General features: G+C 45.2%; 1 pseudogene; it reads right to left on the bottom strand.

Moving 5' to 3' along the window:
- Positions 1-1,774: 1,774 nt before the first annotated feature.
- Positions 1,775-1,894, bottom strand: LOC136650379 (5S ribosomal RNA; annotated as a pseudogene).
- Between the last annotated feature and the right edge of the window lie 6,933 nt (positions 1,895-8,827).

The raw sequence follows: 8,827 nt of genomic DNA, 5'->3' as shown, positions 1-8,827 counted from the left end.
GGATGGTTTGGGCATCTCTCACTTTTCAGGTGGCAAACCATGAGATGCTAAGATATGTCCCATGTAGTATACTGCTATCACATGTAGCGTCACCTTATTGAGCTTGAGATTGACTGTTCTGGCCCTTTCTAGAAGACAGGTGCAATTGTGGTCATGGTCTGCTACAGCTGTTTCTATGGTATCACCACATCTTGACACTAAAATGTCACCTGAGGTGGCACTTATCACTTTAAGGCCTGCTAATACATCCTGCTGGCAGTGCTAACACTATTCTTCTCTTTGGATTTTATTTCAAAAAATATTCTTATTTACTGGCATACCTAGGGGAGGTCAGCGGGTACAAGTGCTCCCAGGCAACATAGCTGGGAGAGCACCACATCACCTGCTGTACTGCCTGGTTCCATGCTGCTTCAAGGGCCACTGGCTGTGTTGCGTCCAAAATGCCACCCCCTGCCAGACCTCCAGATGTGACTGGAGAGCACCTCTGGTTGTGCCCAGTGGTCTGGCAAGGGTGACATTAAAAGACATGCTCCAGGGCAGCACAGGGGGCCAGGACTGCCACTGTTCTTATTCACTTGTAATGGCCTTCTGGGGTTGAAAAGGTAGTAAGATAGCTACTCTCATCATCTAATAATATTTGCTAATAACCATCTTTAGCACCTAGTACTACTGAACTTGGAGCAATGCTGTGTTTAAATTGCTTGGATCAATTTAGACAGGAAGCTTGCCAGGTTTCTCTATGGCTACCATACTGCTCATCCACTGGACTGGTTCTGTAACTTTGGCAATGAAGATGATGATGCTTTTCAACAACAACAACAAAAGTTCCGCTGTTATAGAGAAAATTCACTAACTAAATGGCTGCCTGTCCCAAAAGGGTTCACGGTTGAGAAAGATACAGAAGAAACACCTGCAAACAGCCACTACTGGGGTGAAGAAGGGGAAAACAGTTGCTCTCCCCCTGTTGAAAATCCCCCTGCTATAAGTGGTGCTTATATAAGCACCACTTGAAAAAGTGCCTCTTTGCCAGTTAGCAGTTGGTAATCAGCCATCTGATTCCATTTACTTTATTACTTTCACGAACTCTTCTTTCAGCATTAGGGAAACTCGACATGGCAGATTTTCCTCTAGTTTAATTGTTCTATGGAATGATAGATGAATGGAACAGTGTGCCTGGGAAATATCCAGATCCTCCAAAGACATGTTTCCAAATCTGTGCCTTTGGTATCCTACCTGGTACAGGTCCCTGAGCGCAGTTTTTGCAGACTTCCACAGCAATTGTGTGGATGGTTCGTGGCACATATAGTCTTAGTGTTTTTGTTTGCTCACTAGTGTTCAAGGGGGAGGGGGGCTTCCATTGAAGTTTATAACCTGGAATTTAAGCTGATCTGTTTTTCCTTGGGATTCTCTCTCTAGCCTATATTGCCAGCCATGTGAGAATTCTGCCATGGTACACAGTCCCAGTCTGCCTTTGCTTGGTGAGAATTTTGCTGCTTCATCTTGCATGACATTGAGAAAATATTTGTAACCCATTACACGTACTGTTGCCCCACTGCCTATCTAGCGTTCAGTTTCTATTTTGAGCCAGGACTGCAAGGTTTCTTTACAGGAAGCTCACACAAGCCCTTAACAAACCAGTTCATTTTCTTACTACCCACCCTTTTGATGCACTGGATGAAGATCTACTTCTGAATCTCTGCCAGAGCCATCAGTGCTCACCTGTGTCAAGTTGGTTAATGGTTGGCAACCTTCAGTCTCAAAAGACTATGGTAGAAACCTACAGCACCTGGTATTCCCAGGCGGTCTCCCATCCAAGTACTAACCAGGCCTGACCCTGCTTAGCTTCCAAGATCAGACGAGATCGGGCATGTGCAGGGTAACCATTGCTGCTGTGTCAAGTTATATGCAAGTTTATTCTGCTTAGAGGTATTTTCAGCTCTGGCATGAGTTTTTCTTCCTCTGCCTCTGCAAATGATGCCAAATGCTGGGATTTCACCGGGATCATGCTGGTTGCCACAGTATCCACAGTTTCCATTTTGAGATCTGCCGGACTCACCACTATTCTTGTGTGATGACATCTGTGGCTTTGTGAATTTATTTTTGTTGTCGCAGTGCATGCTCTCAGCCTCTAGTGGGTGGATCTCTTGTATTTGTGTTAATGTTTGCTCACTAACGGCAGGTATCTCTGGCTTTGTGTGCTTCTGAGGAAAATATCACCAGTCCATAAGGCCAGGAAAAAGCAGGCTAGTTGCCATTGTTATGCCTGTTGAGAGCTGGCCTGGGGCAAGATGCATGATTGGATCCTCCCTTCCTACTGTCTCTACAATGTACTGGGGCAACAGAAGTGCACTGAAAGTGGATAAAATCTATAGAGGAAACTCAGCCCTAGATAGGCTGAGACTGAATTACCCAAATTTATTTTGTAATAAACTTGTTTTGTAGTGTATAGTTTGTTTTCTCATGGCCTAGGACTGGACATTTTGCTCCTGCTTACCCCCACCCCCCAAGCAGATGGATGTACAACCATGGTCAACTTGTCCTTGGGGAATGAGTTATTCAGTAAGCCAGTTTCAAGTTTGGAAAATTCTTGGTCCAGGTGCCCACAATCACCCCCCTTCCTAAGTGGGTCCTCCTCTTCCTCTCCACTGTCACTTCTGCCCATGCACTTGTCCTCTCCCATTAAGCACATCACTGCCTGGAGGGGGTGTGAATGCAGGCTGCCATCTCTCTCATTCACAGGCTGAGAGAGGGCAAGTGAACAGACAATGACAGCAAGGAAGAGAAACTGCATGGCAGGAAGGTCTGGAGTTAGCAATGTTTTCCCTGCCAAGTCGTGGGGCTTATCAGATGCCCAATACTGCTAACTCCTGATATCAGCCCTCTTTGAATGACTTCTCATGTAAATTCACTGTTAGTCTAATACAGGGGTCTCCAAACTTTTTGACCAGAGGGCCGCATGAAATATTAGTGCTGAGGGCCGGGAAAAAATTTAAATATAAAATTTAAATAAATAAATTAGAGATGGAACTTAGATGAAAGAATAAATGAATGAGTGGGCTCATTCACTCAGCCTCTCTGGCCCTCAGAACACCCTCCAGATGCAATCAGAGGACAGCTCTGGTCATGTTCAGTCAAGTGGGCCAGAGGCGTTCAGGGACAAGAGGCTTGCCGCGGGCCGGATAGAGGGTCACTGTGGGCAGCAACTGGCCCCTGGGCCGGGGTTTGGAGACCCCTGGTCTAATAGATGCACAAGGGATGACATTCACATTTTCGGCCTTTATGATATTTTCTGTTATCCTGCAGAGATTGCAGATACTGCTTCCCAAGTACAGATCAGGTCTCATGGCTTCTTCATCTAAGTCTGTCGGATGCAACAAGTATTGATAACATCACACAGGCTTTCAGGCTGGCTTCAGAGTGTTGTTTTAGATCAGGTACATACATGCAAACAGGCAGAGACACTACCCCATGTCCATGTAATTCATACCAGCGAGGAACTTGAGAATCTTGGCACAACAAAAAAGGAAGAACTGCAGAACGCTTTTTGAGACACGCAACAAGTTCCTTCCATAGTCAGAGACATTGAAAGAGGAAATACAGAAACAGCTGATCTGATTTCCATCTTTCCCGAGGATAGAAGTAGCAGAACTAATTTTTAGTTCTACTATTTTTATTCTACTTTAATAATCCTGAAAGTTTTTTTGAAACCTATGTGAATTAAACTATGTAGTAATGCTGGGTGGCTTTACATCATTTGAATAGGCCATATGGTAAGTCCCCTGGAATGAGAAGGATAGGTGCAGGAGCAAAAGGTGACCAAGGTGATGAGATGTAATGGAGCATTGGGATACTGTACTTTTAGTTTTAACTATACTATACAGTTGTGCAGGAGAGAGAATTTTCATAAGTGCAGCTTGTCACATCACAGTGCTATGCAGTTTATTAAAACTGTACCTCTGGATATCCTTTTCAATTATAGGATACAGAAGCTATGCTCTTTCTTGTTAGAGTTGCCAACTGTTCTTCTTACAGGGTTTGTATGCATGTAAAAGTGGCATAATGGCACAAATTGAAATCTGGCAGCTGAAGCTTTCCCCACATTCAACAAGTGTTACCTGTTGAATTTCTGCTTATCAGAAATGTCTAGCTCCCAGTACCAACTGACAAGGTTGAATCACCAGGTTGCCAAGTGAGCAACTGTCCTAAATGGGGAAGGTGTGGGGGCAGGAAAGGGTCAAGAGAATGGATAGAAAAGGTGGTGAAGATGGCCAAACAAGCACAGTGAGGAAGAGAGGCAGCAAGGTAAGGTAGACTACAGCTCAAGGTTAATAGGGGTGGCAAGGGAAGAAGGACAGTGTAAGAAGAGGAGAACTAGAGGCCTCAGTAAGGGTCAAGGTGTAGGCCAGAGGTTCCCCAGGTGTGTGTCACAGTACCCTGGGATGCCATGGCGTACTCAGGGGTCCTGTGGGATGTCCCCTGTGGTCCCTCCTACTGGCTTTCTTGGGCATTGCCTTCTTGGATTGTGTAGGAACTCATGAGATTTGGGTGCCATCATCTTGTATTGCACAAGATTTTGCACAATCCAAGATGGCAGTGCCTGGCTGAGCTGGGAAGAAGAGGTTGTTGACCCCAGTAAATTTGGGAACCACTGATGTAGGCCGTCAGATTCCAGGGAGTTGGCTGCCAGTCCAAGTAGGCCAGAAGCAGGTTTGCAGGGCAAAACAGAGATGATCCTGTTCCAAATAATCAGACAGACAAAAGGCAGATAGGCAGTCAAAACTGGACAGAGATGAAGATACAAGGGACCAATAAAGGATCACAAGGTCAGAAGCGGGAGCGGATTCAAGGCCAGGTAAAGGGCCTAATCCAAGATAGCAATCTGGAAAAGGGAGTGTGCAGGTCATTCCAACTGAGGAGCATTTTCTGAGGCTAAGGGCCTAATCCTAACCAACCTTCCAGCACTGGCATAGCTCTGCCAGTGGGGCATGTGCTGCATCGTGCAGTTGAGGGGCAGTCATGGAGGCCTCCTCAAAGTAAGGCAATGTTCATTCCCTTAGCTTGGAGTTGCATTGCCTTTACCTCGGTACTGGAAAGTTGGTTAGAATTGTACCGCAAGGCTCTCTAAGGTCTCCTAGACAGAGTCTGGCCCTTGATGCTCAGGTAGGTTGATATGACAGCCTAGGTCATTAGTTCCAAACCTTTTCTTCTGGTGGCTCCCTATACCTGCTGGGCTCCCACTGCTGCCACACTTCCTATTAGGGCTACAATCCTATACCTTGTGTAGGGCAGCTGGTTTTTTGTGAGGATTCCACAGCTTCCCAGGGAGCCACAATTCACTGTTTGCGAACCACTGGCCTAGATGGAACCCTTGAACCCTGGACTTGCAGTGACACCATCGTACATGTGGCGCAGGAGGTGAGGCACCTGACTGCTGGAAACCTGGATTTGAGAGATACTACATGTACACATCCCAGTACACATGCAGCAGTTGGCAACAGGAAATGGAATTTGGGGTTGGTACTTGTCTACCTACTCAACTCTTGTCCACCTTCATGGCCATATGACATACACATTCCCACCACTGAATATCTTGTGAATGATAACACTGTATGAGCTACACAGATCTCTTCATTCAGTATGCACTATCCATTGGGTTTGGCTGGCCCTGAGTCCAACACAGTTGCATCCCCTTATCTAAATGTTTTTCTAAAAGTGGAGCATGCTGTTCGATTTCAAAGAGTGGAGCTGCCAAGGCAGACCCATCCATCTTCTGCACACCCACCAAATCATCTTTTCAGAGTGGAAATGTTTGCTCTGGCTACTTTTAGAGAGTGCCAAGTGAGTGAAATGAGTAGTATCTCAAGTTCCTTTTCCTGTCTGGGTGTACTTGAGGTTGTGCAGGAGTGGGAGCTGCCACGGTACTTATCTCTGAAGCAGGTGCCTTTCATTTCCCTGGGGACCAAGGAATCCCAGGCAACAGTCATGTCATCCTGTTCAATCTTGCCACCATCACTGAACATATCCACCTCAAAGCCAATCACTGGAAAAAAAAAAAAGTTAACATCTTGGAATGAAACAAAGCTGCACAGCATATGCTTTCAGTATTACAAAAAGGAAGTTGTTTAGGGGAAAAAGATGCAGACCTCGCAACTTTTCTTTGTGGGGAGAACTTTGGCAAAAAAAAAAAAAAAATAGAGGAAAAAGAATGAAGACCTTCCTCTCCCTTTAAGGAAATTTTTGCAGATCAAGCTGGTGTGGAAGGCACAACTACGTTCATTGCCAAGCTTGCTTAGACTCCCAAGACATGTTGCCCATCCTTCACAAATCTGGTAGATGAGATATACAGAGGCAAGTGCAACACACACCCATGCATAGAATGATTGACAATCCTCTCTAACCTTTTCCTGCCCTGCCCTTGAAGTCTTTCATTTGCCTGATCTCCACATTCACTGACCTAGATATCTAATGGGTGGAAGCAGGCAGTGGTTGCTTTATGTTGAGTAAACAGCACTCTGCACATGCTCAGGGCACCAGCTTTTCTATTACAACTGCACGTGTTTTGGAGATGAGCCCTGCATAAAAATAGTTTGCGGGACTGAGTTTAAATTAAGCCTCCAGTGAAGCATTCAGAAAGCAACAGTTTACTGTTCTCTCTTGCAAAGAGGCAACAGTTAGTATGATCTGAATGGCAAAACATTTTAAAGAAGGATAAAAACAGAAAGATAGTCTTACTGTGGAATTCTCAGAAGGTTTCACTCAACTTGGGACTTAATATAACCAGGGCCTTATTCCAGAGTGCATTTGGCACATGCTTAATCCAGTCCTGCCTCTCACCACATCTAGATTAATTATCAAAACAAGCTAATAAAAAAAGAATAAAGTAGGTCATCTTAGATTTTTTCTGGGTGGGAAATACGTATTGGGGAAAGAAGGAACTGTGGGGTTTTGAAGTGACACTGCTTGAAGACTGAATCTTTAATTAATAGAATAAACAAATGAGTGGTGCAGTGGCGAGCCTGGAGGGAGGGCAGGGGGGCAAATGCCTCAAGCACCACACCTTCCCAGCATTCCAGACCACTCCGAAAGCTTTCTGAGGCTTCCGACAAGGTCTTAAACAGTACTTCCGGTTTTCCAGAAGTACCGCCTGGGAAGTTTCAGAAGGTTTTCCGAGTCATTCCTAATTCTGTGCAAGACTCCATTGTGCTGGGTAAGTATTGGGGATGGCATGGTGTGGGGGACCTTTGGCATCGCGGACCTTTACCCCAGGGCATGTCAAGGGGCAGGTCCATTACTGGAGTGGCGTGGCTCACATGACCAGCATCCCTCTAGCACAGGGATGCCCAAACCCCGGCCCTGGAGCCACTTGTGGCCCTTGAGGCCTCTCAATGCAACCCTCAGGGAGCCCCCAGTCTCCAATGGGCCTCTGGCCCTCTGGAGATTTGTTGGAGCCCACACTGGCCTGCGCAACTGCTCTCAGCGTGAGGGCGACTGTTTGACCTCTCCCATGAGCTGTGGGTTGAGGCAGCTCATGGATGAGGCAGCTGTGGGATGAGGCAGCTTGTTGTTTCACGTCTGTGATGTAGCAGGAAAGGCCAGCCTTGCTTTGCGAAAGGCCTTTTATAGGCCTTAAGCTATTGCAAGACCTTCATTCATTCATATAAGTTCATCTTTAATATATTCATTTATGTAAAATTATGTAAATTTATTCAAATTTTAAATGTAAATCAATTCTTTTTTTCCCTGGCACCCGACACAGTGTCAGAGAGAGGATGTGGCCCTCTTGCCAAAAACTTTGGACACTCCTGCTCTAGCATAGGAAAAAAAGCAGAATATGTTGACAGGTGGACAGTTACATTTGACTTTAGAAAGTGACTTTAATGAACAATTTTTTAAAACAAGCAACACAAAAGAGGAAGTGGCAGTCCCTACTGAGGTGCACACATACTCATAGGGCCCAATCCTATCCAACCTTCCAGCGCCGATGCAGTGGCAGTGCAACCCCGAGGTAAGAGAACAAATGTTTCCTTACCTTGAGGAGTCCTCTGTGACTCCCCCTCCTCACCGCAGGATGCAGCACACACCCAATTCCACACTTACATCAGTGCTGGAAAATTGGATAGGAGTGGCTGATAGTTACATTAGCATAGGCGTATACTATTGGTATACTATTTACTCCACAGTTCGTAGTCTTACTATGTGCTCTGCTGTGTTCAGCTGGCCACCTTTACCACTACACCACTCTTTTCATTAAAAATCTAACTTTGAATTATGGCTCGTTACCGGAGATATATTAAATAATTATTGGATTGAAAACTATCTGAGCTCCTAAACCAAGACTGTATATGTGAGTATTTTTTAAGAATGACTTCCTACAGGATCTGTATTGAAGCCCTGTGTGAGTGGTCTTGATAAGGAGTGAGAGTTGCTTTTCTGTGGGAATTCATCCCATAGGAACAAAAAAAGAAAAGAAAAAAAAAAGCTTGGTGGATCAGTTCATTCAGATCAGTAATTTCATCCTCAAGCTCCTTAAGAACTCTTGGGTGGATGCCATCTGGGCCCAGTTCCTTGTTAATTTTTAGATCCTATGGTGTGGCACTGTACTGAATGGGAAGGTCTCATGTGATTGGCCCCACCTGTGCAATGCTGAGACATTAAACATTACAGAACACTATAGGATGCAACCACAGGAAATCGGCTTGCCACTCACATAAAAGAGCTGTCTCCATGATTTTCCACAAGATGCAGAATTTCCTACTCTGGGAGATACCTTTAGCTGCATTCCTGTTAACTTCAGTGTAATTATTTGAAGTTCTGAATCTTTCAGTAG

Source organism: Tiliqua scincoides, chromosome 4, assembly GCF_035046505.1.
Source record: "Tiliqua scincoides isolate rTilSci1 chromosome 4, rTilSci1.hap2, whole genome shotgun sequence".
In the NCBI taxonomy this organism is placed as follows: Eukaryota; Metazoa; Chordata; class Lepidosauria; order Squamata; family Scincidae; genus Tiliqua; species Tiliqua scincoides.
The sequence above is the reverse complement of the archived record's forward strand: the minus strand, read 5'-3'. Positions and strand labels throughout refer to the sequence as shown.